The 13,849-nt window shown below is 43.4% G+C and overlaps 2 long non-coding RNA genes across 3 annotated transcripts; one reads left to right on the plus strand and one right to left on the minus strand.

The window, feature by feature from the left end:
* Window positions 1-235: 235 nt before the first annotated feature.
* Window positions 236-1,188, minus strand: LOC132469080 (uncharacterized). Its single transcript, XR_009528341.1, has 4 exons — window positions 1,136-1,188; window positions 901-1,037; window positions 713-806; window positions 236-582 (listed from the first exon to the last, which is right to left on the minus strand). It is a non-coding gene; the product is annotated as an uncharacterized LOC132469080 (long non-coding RNA).
* Window positions 1,189-2,910: 1,722 nt separating this feature from the next.
* On the plus strand, window positions 2,911-5,241 carry LOC132469067 (uncharacterized). 2 transcript variants are annotated; one of them, XR_009528329.1, is made up of 4 exons: window positions 2,911-3,211; window positions 3,622-3,690; window positions 4,089-4,177; window positions 4,308-5,241. It is a non-coding gene; the product is annotated as an uncharacterized LOC132469067 (long non-coding RNA). The 2 variants fall into 2 exon arrangements; XR_009528328.1 differs by lacking the exon at window positions 3,622-3,690.
* Window positions 5,242-13,849: the final 8,608 nt, after the last annotated feature.

The raw sequence follows: 13,849 nt of genomic DNA on the forward strand, positions 1-13,849 counted from the left end.
ATCTCCTTGGGGACTTTCTGCTGACTGCACCAAGTGACGCAACTCTGGTGTTGAAGTGAGCTGCTTAGCCTCTTTTATGACATTTGGCTTGAAGAACAAATCCCATTTCTGAAGAAGCCTGGAGGATGTGTCATCATCAAATCGGAGAGTGAAGTCTTGGTCCACCTTTAAGAAAGAAGATATTCAACTACAGGAAATACTTTCAAATTTCTAGCTTTCTAAAACATCTCATCTCAAACTTACCAATCCTTTTGTATCCAGGAATCTTGGGAAGCTGGAGAGGATATCAACACTTCTGCCTGGGTCATTAACGAGCTTCTGACGGTGCAGAAAGGTCTCTCTCATCTTCTGGAAAATTAGGGAATTGTCTGTGGTATGGTTGAGCAAAGACATGGCCTCTTGGCAAGCATCACCATCAAGCTGCCTTTCAACATGAACAGTTCTTTGGAAATTTGGGCCTCCTGGAGAAAAGCAAATAGCGCTATTTGGTGGCACTGCAGATCCTTGACGAATCTTCCTCTGGACTGTTTTCAGACGCCAAGAAATGTATCCTGTGCTGCTTGCAGAATCATAGAAGTGTTCCTGAAATGAAAAATAAATGAAATGTGTCGTCATACCAGGCTCATGAGCAATCTCACGGAATTCAAATATCAATGTCATCCACAGTTTTTTATCATTACATGAAAGTGTAAACAATAATAATGACTATTACATAGCCCTTCTTGGAATATGGATCCCTGAGGGAAGGGAACAGCATCACTATCCCATGTGCATAATCCTCTCTGGTTTCTTTAGTGGGAAGGTGCCTGAGAGCAGATATTCAATTAGTAAATGAGTACATTTAATGCAATGACCATGCAGTCATTTGGCACAAATAAAGACAATATGAAAGAAACATACCCATGATTGTCAATCATGTGAGCCACCAGGATGTTAACCATTTGTCTTCTTGCAGCATCTGTCAGGGTTTCTGTTGTTTGGTACTCCTGTAGTACTTCTTCACCTCCGGATTTGCCTCTCAGCACAGCTTCAATCAACTAATAAAAAACAAAAACATGAGAATAACAAACATGCGGATAAACAGCTTTTCCAGAGACTCAAGAGTGTAAAAATGTATTAAGAAGTATTAAGAAACCTGTTTGGCAGACGCAGCATCACGTGTATCCTCGATTCTTTGTCTCTTGCTATTAGACCTCATCTATTATAACAGTTGATGTACTTGAGCTGAAGCTTGAGTCAGACAGCCCAGGAGCAGAATACAAGGAGCTGTCAGATAATTCTAAAGGAATAGAAAACATGTTAGTAATTATATTCTGTAAGGTGTAGTGCTTAATTATGCCTGCCTTTATATCTCACCCTGATCTGAGAAAACTGTCAGCATCACATTGCCTTGTCCAACGAGGTCGCTGAATATATCTTCATCAACTTCTGTCCCTGTTGCATCCTTGTATGTAACTTTAGCATCAGTGGGCAGGCAAAATCCTTCGATGACTAGAAAAGATAATAAGATAAAACTGAATGTGCTTTTTAAGTCAGCAGTGTTCTTGCCTCACAGCGAATAACTTCCCATTAAATATCAGCACTGTATAATCATTCAATAGACCTAGAGCATTTTCCCCTCACAACCCCCTCCCTCTTAAGTGCAAATTAAAGGCATCAGAATACACAACATTACGGAGCTTACAGAATGAGCATTTAAAATAACATGGGTGTGGTTTTAAACCTTTTTCCTAAGCCTTGCTAACCTTTTTCATGGAATTGCAGGAAATCAAACCGTCCTTCAGCTTCCTCCAACTTCACATATTTCTGCTGTTGGCCGTACCTCACCTGGACCAGCATTTTTACTGAGACATGCAAGGAAGTTTGACAAAGTAAATAAACATTTCAAAGGAAGAACGGTAAAAACTAGAATATGTGTGTGTGTGTGTGAGGGTGCATCTCACACCTGTACCTTGCTCAAGTCTAGATTGTTTGGCTAGTGTGAGTGCACCAACCGTACTCAAGTCCACTTCCATTCCTTGGCCTGAGCACACTTGGGAGAGGTGTGCTCAGGCCACGGTACAGAAGCTAATGACTCGACACACGCACGGCTACGCAACCTGAGCTGGATGACGTATAGTCCATGCGACCCTTCTTTCCCATTAAACAATAAACATGGCGGCTAGCGGTTCACGTTGGTGCGACTGTGAAGTTTAGTTTTTAAAGGTTGGGTATGGGATTTGCGAATTGCCAGCAGATTTTGAAAACACACAACTCGAATGGTCCCTCTCCTTTAACGCTGACTCCACCCATTCCAAGTACATGGACGCACAATCATGCACAAGCGCGAACACAGATGCGCAAGAGCGAGCCAGGCTAGCTAGGTTAGAGTTTAGGGTTGTCTTCTAGTTCTAGGTCCAAATGTGGATTAGCTAGTTAGCTAGCTCCAGTAGCTACCGCAGGATAACAACAAACAGAAGCTTGCTCTGGGTCACGAGCTTTGAGTACGTGCACGAAGGGGTCACGAGCGGGGGAGGGGGAGTGCAGTATGACCGTTTGATTGACGTACTCACTGTCCAATGCCATCAACTGAAAACTAAGCGATATGGAACTCAAACCGTGATTCTGAATTAAGCATAAATTATTTTATTGAAGATACAAGTGTGTAGATATGTTAAATGTTTTGAACGCAGGTAAACGGTTAAAAATGTATTTAGTTACGATGTGTGTCAGAATGGGCGGACGGCGGGAATGGGCAGACTGCGGGAAAAGCCATTTTGTGCTTTAGCTTTAACTTAGTAATTTAAGTAAATTAACTGGTAAAATACTTAGAAACTTTTAATTAAGTAAATTATCCGAATACCTTTTCCAACACTGCAGGTCACATAATCTGATGATGGGTCACCAAATACAGTGGTACACCGGTCACACCGACAAATAGGCTGTGTCCCAATTCCTAGGACGCATCCTTCGAAGGCTGCATTCGAAGGATGCGTCGACGCCGATTGCGTCACAGCGTCGCGCCAAGTGCTGTCCCAATTCCAAGGGTCCTTCAAATGCGGCCTACGAATGCAGCCTTCTTTTCCCGGATTTGAAGGATGCATCGGCTGTATCCTTCACGGCCCAACGTATCCCAAGATCCTTCACGGCCCAACGTATCCCTCCCAAGATTCATTGCGCATTCAATCAATGGAGATGGCGGAGAATGGCGATTTAGGTTCTGCATTTAAATGTAAGTATTTTGTTTATAGTCACTCGAGTATTTAACGATACAAATGTTAAAAATACAAGGGCCCTTAAAACTTTTTTCATTAAAGTAATAGGCAATATAAGTAAGGTAACGTTACAGTTAGTGACACTGTAACGTTAACTAAGAACACCCGTTAAGCCCTATAGTTTCAAATTTAAGAGGTTAAAATGGTTATATTTACCGAAATTGTGGCGATTATATAGATAATTTGCTATTCTGTAACGTTAGATAAATGGACCAACGCGTACACAGGTTGTGGACCCTGGTTTTCAGACCGTAACGTTACAGACGTTGGGATTGATTACACAGTTAACTTGGTTATTTTGCTATTTAAGCTGCTTTTGTTTGGTAGTGTAAAGCAAAACTAATTCTAACATTTGGTTTTGGTTGAGGGGGCCAGCAGCATACTGCTCGATTTATTCTATTGAGGGGGGAGAACGATGAGCAAGTGTGGCTTGGGGGTAAAGAAACAATCGTTTATTTATATAATTTGTTTATAAAAATTATTATAGGCCATTTATATATCTACATTTGACCATCTTGACAGATACAACATCCCCAGAAATCGTTTACTACGATGTCATATTTTGGGTTATTAAAGAAAGATAGACAAAAAAAGTCACAGCTCGCATCAGTACTAGACAGCACTAGAAAAACACACAAAGAAAAAGGGTGTTTTGACTTCTACTGGTTGTCTTATTATTATGGGCTTCATATAGGATGAGGGCTAATTTAGATGCAACCTTTACAAGATGGTCAAATACATATATTATAAATGGCCGATTGTTAACATGGGCTATTAACATGATTGATAAATGTGTCTCTTGTTTTCTCTGATTAATAATGTCTCTGTGTTTAGGACAATTCTGGAGAAAATAGGCCTGCAGGGGAAGGTGACTCCCCTGCAGGCAAAGAAAAAAATGGGACAATTTAAAAAATATATATAAAGTATGTACATGTCATTTTAAATATACATTATTTGTTTTAACCATGCAAGTTAATAAACACTTTTGCTGAAATTTGTTTTGATACTGCTGTTGTTGTTGTTAACTGCCATGATTGATTTCCTCTGCCTTAGGATTGCAAGTATCCAGGGTCAGGAGAGGGGGTAGGTGGGAAACCCGGTGCTGCCACTTGGCCCTGGTTTGTCCTCATGGATGAGGTATTGGGACAGAGGCATTCCACCAACCCCCCTGTCCAAATTGCCTCCATCCCTGAGAACACACCAGGGCCAAGTACAGCAAGTACAGCAGTGGTGGGTCAGGAGGTGGAGGACAAGGATCAGGAGGAGGAAAGACAGCGAGGGCCAAGGTCCAGAAAGAGGGACAGAGATGAAGACATGTTCCAGAGTCGCTCACTATCTTCCGAAAAGGACTCAAGACTCACCTGTTCAGAGTCCACCTCGACTGCATAGCCACCCTCCCCCTTCTGGCAACCATTGTACACTGTGTTGTATTGTATTGTATTATAGTACTTAACTGTGTAGCAACTGCAGTAGCTGCTATCATGGCTGTAACACGGGGAATTGATTAGCCTAGCGATTGTGGTACTTGCACTTGGTTCTATGAACATCCTTTCTGTACCGACAGCGATATATTGATGCACTTCTTATGACAAATGTACTTATTGTAAATCGCTTTGGATTAAAGATTAAAGCGTCTGCTAAATGCCCTAAATGTAAATGTAAAATGTAAATGTTCCAGTTAATAAAAGAGGACATGAGGCTACAAAGGGGGGAGGCAGAGGAGAGAAGAGCCCAGGGAAAGAATGGATAGGTTTTTCTAATTTTTGGAGTGTTTGGTGGACAAATAACTTATGTTCTGTTATATTTAAAAGATTGTTTATTATTATTTACATATTTATTGAAACTAACTTATTTAACTAACTATTTAACTAACTTTTTTGATTAACTATTTACTAAAACCCTTACTAACTTTTTTGTATTGACTAATGTATTCGTATATAACTTATAAAACATATATACAACAATAAAACTATTTACAACAAACATTCATGTGACTATTTACAACAATTATTATAAAACTACTATATACAAAAACATAATGATCAATAATAATTTTTGTTGGTTTCTTTTTTTCGCGCTGTCCGGTTTAACTTCTGTTTACTAACAGGTCAGTTCAGCTGTCAGGGTTGCTAGGTGACAGGAGCAGCGCGTGGTCACGCAAGGTAAAGGGCGGTAACGGTTTGTTACGTAAACCAGAAATGCTCCGTAGGCTAGTCCGTCCCATTTCTTCGGCCTTCGGAGTGTCCTTCGCGGTCTACGAAGGCCGCATCCTTCGAAGGACGCGGTCTACGAAGGATGCGTCCTATGAATTGGGACACAGCCATAGACACACAAATAGACACGTGAAACGCCCGTCTGCGTGTAGGGACAAGTTCGGACATGCAGCCCCTTCGATGAACATAGTGAAGCCCAAAATTCGGCCTCAAACGAGATTTATACAATAAAAATCATAAAGCTGGTATTTTTATCGCTTTAAGCTTGCAAGTGAATTGTTAAATCGTCATTGATGAAATAGGAGACGGTTTTAGTAACACGTGGTTAGCTTAGCCAATTAGCATAGTCTGCTAAGTGGCTAATCACCAGCACCAATTTGCTGATCAGTCCTTGCATTAAACACACTGAAATACACAGCATAAATAGATTTTTCAGTAAATTTGACTTAATTGCACTTACTGTGTAGTATTGCATGAGTGGTAGAAAATGTCCAGACTTGCCTCCTCTGTCTCCAACCGTAGAAGTGAAATGCATGGGCGGAACTTAAAGGTTGGGTATACACGAAGGGGGAGGGGGAGTACAGTACGACCGTTTGATTGACGCACTTACTGTCCAATGCCACTCGGTGGTTCTGGAAATCATTGGAGTTTTTCGAGCCCTGCCCGTTCCACAGATGATTGACTTGTTTAATTTTCATGTCAATACTTCTAACTCAGTGTCTGTAAGTGGGTTATGATAAGGATTTCAAGTAATTTTGCAAAAATGGCCAAAAAAGAGAATTCCATGCCCAACCTTTAATTACATCTCTGCAGAGTTGCGTTAACACTGATGTGATCAACTCTGTCATATAACTCCAACTCTGAACACCATTTAAATCAGAATGTGTTAAAATTACACTCTGGGAGTGAAAAACAACTCAGAAATGTTTAACCACGAAAATTCAACACTCCAATTTTTGCTGTGCAAAGTTAAGTTAAGTAACTGCGTCAGTTTTCTTGATTTATTTATTTATTTCTGAACGTTAAACGTCTGCGTGTTTTGTTTTGTGTTTTGTGCGTGGAGTCGTGCAGCTGTTGGTGGATGACACCTGCTGGCCGGCTAGACTGCTGCTAACCCCCGGCGCCGTCCAACTGGCTTCCCCGTCTCCAGCGTAGCTACAACCGGCTTGCTCCACTCCTCTGCCGTGCTGGCTCTGTGGCTTCACCATAATCGCCTGGATCTACCGCTGGCTTCTTCCGACTTGACAACCTGTGGATTTTTAACCTGTTCCTCTGGATTGCGCTATGTTTGACTCTCACGTAACGAGCGCATCTCTGCCGCTCCGTTACTCGGTAACGGAGATGTTACGTCTACGGATCTTCTCAAGGACCCTCCCACCTCAGCTTGCATCCCACCACGACATTCTCAAACGACCAAAATACATCCACCGAGGCTCTGGACGGAATTTTCAGTACACTCACACCAGCAACAAAAACATCCGCTCCTTCTGGTCCACTGGGCCCCGCCCCCCTCCTCGCACAGCCCGTACGGTCAGTCCCGTCAATCACAGTGTACTGTCCCCTCTGCTCAAAGCAACCTGCTACACTCCACTCACCTGTCTGAAACTCTGTCTGCTGAACACCAGGGGCCGTATTCACAAAGGATTTTAGGGCTAAAAGTAGGTCCTAACTGGCGAATTTAGGAGTAACTCCTAAAAATAATGGGCGTGTCTTAAATTTAGGACTCCTAACTTTTTTCACTAAGAGCAATTCACTAAGTATTTTAGGACTAAAAGTAGCACCTAAGTCTAGGAGAGCTTAAAAGTCCTCAAGAGGACTCCTAACTCAGTAAGACCTATTCACAAAGAATCGTAAATGCCTGCGAGACGAAATGTTAGGGTATTAAACTTGTTGTGGAGTTAATCGCAATGCAATAACATCCCCGACTAACAGGAATAATCCGATTAGTCCCGAAATAAAATGTTTGGCCACACTACGTTATTTAGCAACAGGTGAAATGCAACTTTTCAATGCCGACGATTTAAAAAATATCGCAACCATCAGTCAGCCGTGCCATAAACTTTCCTTTGGACATTCAACAATTACACAGGATCAAAGCCAAATTCATGGCAATTGCAGGTATGCCCGGTGTGGTCGGTGCTATTGACGGGACGCACATAAAAATAATTGCGCCATCAAAAGACGAGGACGTGTTCGTCAATAGGAAAAAAGTGCATTCCATCAACACGCAGGTTGTTTTTGATGCACATTTTAACATAGCCTACTGGATGTTGTTGCAAAGTGGCCTGGATCTTCAGCTACCCATGATTCGCGCATTTTAATGGAGAGCGGTCTGAGGCAGCTTTTTGAGATGTACCAGTTGGGTGTCACTTGCTGGGAGACAGTGACTATCAATGCAAGACGTGGCTCTAGACACCCTCAATCCACAACCGGGAGCGCAGTTAAAGTATAACATGTATGTGATTACGCATATTACGCTTAGTCCTACGTGTAAAACACATCGTATTGGCTCTTTGACGCCTTTTATTTGTTGAATCCATATTTATTATTGTTTACTGATTTCTTCCATATATGCTAGAGCACACAAACATACACGAAATGTTGTGGAGAGAGGAATTGGGCAGATGAAACGTCGGTTCATGTCCTCCACGGCGAAATACGCCTCACCCCAGAGAGGGCAAGCACAGTCATTACTGTAGGCTATGTGCCATTCTACACAACCTCTGCAAGCGGAGGAACATTCCACAGCCAGACGATGATGATGATGATGATGGCGATCAACATGACAATGAATTTGGCCGTGTGGAACCGAGTGGACTGGCATTTAGGGATCACTTTGCAAACACATTTTAGGTAAACACCTTGGCGCAAATCAGTCAACACTTGTGTAGTTCATAACATTTCTTTTCTTTTAAATGTTACGTATTTTTATTGTTTGCTTTCTCTCTCTCTCTTGAACGTGCAGGCTACAACGTCATTATCGTGGTCTGCACAAAATTGTCATCATGCGTGTATTCTGCTAACTGCACTATAACTACTTAATAGGGATTCATTTCTAGCCTAGGCTATTTCCTTGTTTTTCGGTGATTCAGTGGGCTCGTCTGAACAACCAATCACCGAACTGACTGCTTCTAAACTCGTGCACGAGAATTGACGTAATCCATAGCAACGGTGCGTCACTCTTAGTTCACTCCTTGTGATTTATCCTTATTAAGAGTAGGTCTCAGCGGCTTTGTGAATAACTTTTAAGAAAAAACTCCTACGTAAAATGTTTTAGCGATAGTTAGGAGCACTCCTAGCGGTAAGATAAAATGCTTTGTGAATACGGCCCCAGATCCCTCAGTAATAAGGCCCTTTTGATAAATGACTTTATTGTTGACCAGAGCCTAGACATTCTCTGCCTCACTGAGACCTGGCAACAACCAAATTACTTCTCCCATCTAAATGAGGCTGTCCCACCAGGTTTTTCTTTTATTAGTAAACCCCGGGTTAATGGGAGGGGGGGTGGCCTCGCTCTCCTCCATCGTGATAACATCAAAGTCACCACTGTCACAGTCCCCCTTCACTCCTCCTTTGAATGTCTAGCTGTAAAACTCTCAGGCCCCAAACCCACTATCATTGTCACCATTTACAGACCACCAAAACCCTCCGCCGTTTTCCTCAATGAATTCTCATCACTACTTACATCTGTACGTGCAATGTCCCCCACTGTTATCCTCCTTGGTGATTTCAACATCCACATTGACAACCCATCCTGTACTTTTGCTAATGACTTCACATCACTTCTGGACTGTCTTGGCATCACACAACATGTCAACCTCCCAACCCATAACAAAGGTCACATTCTGGATTTAATCTGCTGCACTGGCATCACTCCCACTAACCTTGATGTCATTGATTTCCCCATCTCCGACCACAAAGCTGTACTTTTTGACATTCATACCCAACTACACAAAACCAAGGAACAATGGACCATCTCCTTCAGAAACATCAAACTTATCAACACCACAGACCTCTCCACCATGATCAGCTCCTACCCCAACCCTCCCCCAGCTTCCTCCCTGACTGACCTGGTGACTCACTACAATAACTGCCTCTCCTCCTCCCTCACCACCCTGGCCCCCCTGAAAACCCGCTCAGTCTCATTCACCCACACTGCTCCCTGGTTCACTCCTCATCTGCGCCAGCTCAAAGCCACTGGTCGTCGACTGGAGCGACTCTACAATAAGACTCAACTCACTGTACCAAATGTATTCGGACCACCTCCATCACTACAAGAATGCCCTCACCACTGCCAAAACCTCATACTACTCCAACCTCATCAACACTGGTACAGGCACCAGCAGAGTCCTCTTCTCAACAGTCAGCCACTTACTTCAGCCTCCTAAATCCCTCCCTCCAGACATTTCCACCACCCAATGCACTGCGTTCCTGGACTTCTTCAGCTCTAAAATCAACACCATTCACCAACAACTGGCCTCATCTCGCACCCCCTCTGATGACCCACCCTGGATGATCACCTCTGGCCAACCTCTCATCAGCTCCCTCTCTGACTTCACCCCAGTAACAGAACAGGCCGTTTCAGAACTCATCCGCAAAGCCAAAACCACCACCTGTCAGCTCGATCCTCTTCCCACCTCCCTTGTCAAAGCATGTCTTCCGTCCATCTCCCCCATGATCACCAACATAATTAACTCCTCCCTCACTACTGGTACTGTACCCCCCACTCTCAAGCTGGCTGCCATCACTCCCATCCTGAAAAAACCTGGTGCTGACCCAACTGACCTTAACCATTACCGGCCCATCTCCAATCTCCCTTTCATCTCCAAAACACTTGAAAGGGTGGTTGCCGCACAACTACAGTCCCACCTCGACACAAACAATCTCCACGAACCGTTCCAATCTGGCTTCCGTCCAAAACACAGCACTGAAACAGCCCTAGTCAAAATCACCAACGACCTCCTCCTTTTATTTTATTTTATTTAACCTTTATTTCACCAGGAAGGTCCCATTGAGTTACAGTAACTCTTCTCACAGGGAGTCCTGGCCAAGACAGGCAGCAGAAAAGAAGTTGCAGAATTTGCACAAGGCCACACACACACACAAACAAAGTACACCACAATTGACACTATAATGCTAAAATTACACTTCATAACAGGCTATATAAAAACAAGCTAATACATACAGCTAAAAAAAACAAATTAAAAATAAATAAAAGGCATCAGGTTAAAAACAGTTGCAGTGTTCTTTTAGAGCTGATTGTAACATGTTTTTAAAGGTACTGAGTGGTGGGAGTGATTCCAGCTTTAGAGTGGCTTGAAGTTCATTCCAGACCTTTGGTGCATATGATGAGAAAGCTGTTGTACCCAGTTGTGTTCTTGTTAGTGGTGTGGTTAATAACATATATTCTGATGACCTTGTTTTGTAAACACTGTTATGGAAGGAAAGCAAATTTGAAATGTAAAGGGGTAGTTTACCCATTAGTGCTTTCGCAATAAAAATCAGTGCATGTAGTTTCCTTCTAAGGGAGAGGGAGGGCCATTGTACAGCCTCATACAGAATGCAGTGGTGAGTTCTAGCTGGGGCACCTGTGATGAAGCGCAGGGCTGAATGGTAAATTACATCTAGTTTGTTTAATAGCGATGAGGAAGAATGCATATAAATGAGGTCACCATAATCTAATACTGATAAGAAAGTGCTCTGCACTAACCTTTTCCTTGCTAAATGAGGAAAACACTTTTTCATGCGAAAAAAGAAACCTAATTTAGGTCTAAGTTTTTTTAAAAGGCTCACAATATGAGCCTTTTAAATATGCAGCCGACTCTGGATTACTCACCATTCTCATCCTCCTCGATCTCAGCGCAGCATTCGACACCAGGGACGTGCACAGGGGGGTTGCTCAGGTTGCTTGGGCAACTGCCCATATGCCCTCCTCGACTCACGTTGCCCTTCCGAGGAAAAAAATAAAAATAAAAATATTTTTTTTTAATCATTTAATGGATGCAGAATTTCATGTAGGCCTAGATAAAAAAAAATCGCCACTCAAAACATTTCATAAAGTAAGCGTAGCCTCATTCAATTCCGTTCGGGCACTGAGAGTGAAAAAGTCAGTAGGGGGAGGGCAAACTCTGCCGCGCGGCAACAGCCGCTTTTGCCGCCTCCCCTCTGCCGCCCTTCCCTCATTGAAAAGAATGGAGGCGGCGAGTTGCCGTAGCTGCAGCGCTGCACGCGACCGGAACACCGGCACCTGTGAGACGACTACCTTGATGTTGTCGGAAAAGGTGAATTTGAGATGTATAACAAACAAACAATCATCATCATGTTTTATGAAATGAATTACAATCTTCATAAATCCAGGCTCAGTTTGCCACGTAACGTTTAGCCTAAATAATCAGACAGCTAGCTAGCTTGCAGACAAGCAGCCCGTTATCACTATAGTCTACACATTGTTTTATGGTAGGCAAACTAAGCTACATGTCTGCTGATAGTTAGTTTCTAACATTTCGTTTTAACAAGAAGAATAAATGATGGAAGTAATGCATCACATGAATTCTTTCATTCAAAATGGTTCATGCCTAAATCTTATCACTATTTTGGGTATTGCTTGTTATTGTTAAGTGAAGCCGAAATGCCCAGTGAAAAGAGGAGGATTCAGGAGAGAGAGAGACAACTAAAGGAGGCAGCAAAGAGGAGCACATCACTACAGGGTTGGCTACGAAAAAGCCAAACAGCAGGTGGGACAGAGACTTTGCATGGTGATAAAAAAATTATACTGTGTAGGTTAATTGATAAATTAATCAGACTCATATTTTAGCCTACTAATGGCAATTTTTCATAATTACATTACATTTAAGATGAGGAGCAGCCACAAGCCTCCAGACACTCGGAAAATGTGGACCAGGAGGAGGCACATAGGGCAGGTAGGCCTAAGTGCTGATCACCATATATGAGAGGACCATGCTAGAAAGTACAGGGTTAAATAGCTGCATGGGGGGGGTGCCCTTTTTTCAGGTCAGAGCAACTGCCCCTCAAAATTCCTGTGCACGTCCCTGTTCGACACCATCTCCCACCCTCTGCTCCTGGACCGCCTGGCTGGCATTGGGATCACTGGTGCTGCACTCTCCTGGTTTACATCCTACCTCACCGGCCGTCAACAATTTGTTCAACTAAGCAACCACAAGTCTGGGTGTTCAGGTGTCTCACTGGGTGTCCCCCAGGGGTCAGTCTTGGGTCCACTCCTGTTCACCACTTACCTCCTCCCGCTGGGCACACTCCTCCGTCACCATGGGGTCCATTTTCACTGCTACGCTGACGACACACAGGTCTACATCTCCACCAAACCCACCGCTGCCATCCCCCCCACCTCCCTCATAACGTGCCTGGAAGAGATCCGGAGCTGGTTGAGCAGGAACTTCCTGAAACTCAATGGAAACAAGACCGAGGCCCTGCTCATCGGATCCACCCTCACTAAATCACAACACACCCCAGCTCCACTCATAATCATCGATGGATTCCCAGTACCCTTCTCCTCCAAAGTCAAGAGCCTCGGCGTCATCCTGGACAACACCCTCTCATTCGCACCCCATATTCACAACATCACCCGGACTGCATTCTTCCACCTCCGCAACATCGCCAGACTCCGCCCATCACTGACCCAATCCAGCACTGAAATCCTAGTTCACTCATTTGTCACATCACGCATAGACTACTGCAACGCCCTCCTCACCGGACTCCCCACCAAACTCATCAACAGACTGCAGATCATTCAGAACTCAGCCGCCCGGATCATCACCCGCACCAAATCATCTGACCACATCACCCCTGTCCTCATCCAACTTCACTGGCTCCCAGTACACTACCGCATCCAATACAAAACCCTACTCCTCACCTACAAAGCTCTCCACAACCTAGCCCCCAGTTACCTCTGCGACCTCCTCCAAGAATACACTCCCTCCCGCTCCCTCCGCTCAACCTCTGCTGGACTACTATGTATCCCCACATCACGACTCACTACAATGGGTGCCCGGTCATTCAGCTGTTCAGCACCCAGGCTCTGGAACTCCCTCCCCCCACACATAAAACAGTCAGACACCATTACAACCTTCAAGTCACAACTCAAAACTCACCTGTTCAAACTCGCACACAACGTCTAACTGATCACTGTTTTGATTGTTTGTTTGTTTTGTTTTGTCTTGTTTTTGTTTTATTTATTTTTTATTCATTATGTTTATTTATTTATTTATTTTTTTCCACAATGTCTAGTTTTTTTAAACGATTTATGATGACTATATGCTCTGTAAGGTGACCTTGGGTGGCTTGAAAGGCGCCTCTAAATTAAATGTATTATTATTATTATTATCTTAACATGAATGTTAATGCTTA

Source organism: Gadus macrocephalus, chromosome 12 (genome assembly GCF_031168955.1).
Source record: "Gadus macrocephalus chromosome 12, ASM3116895v1".
Taxonomy (NCBI): Eukaryota; Metazoa; Chordata; class Actinopteri; order Gadiformes; family Gadidae; genus Gadus; species Gadus macrocephalus.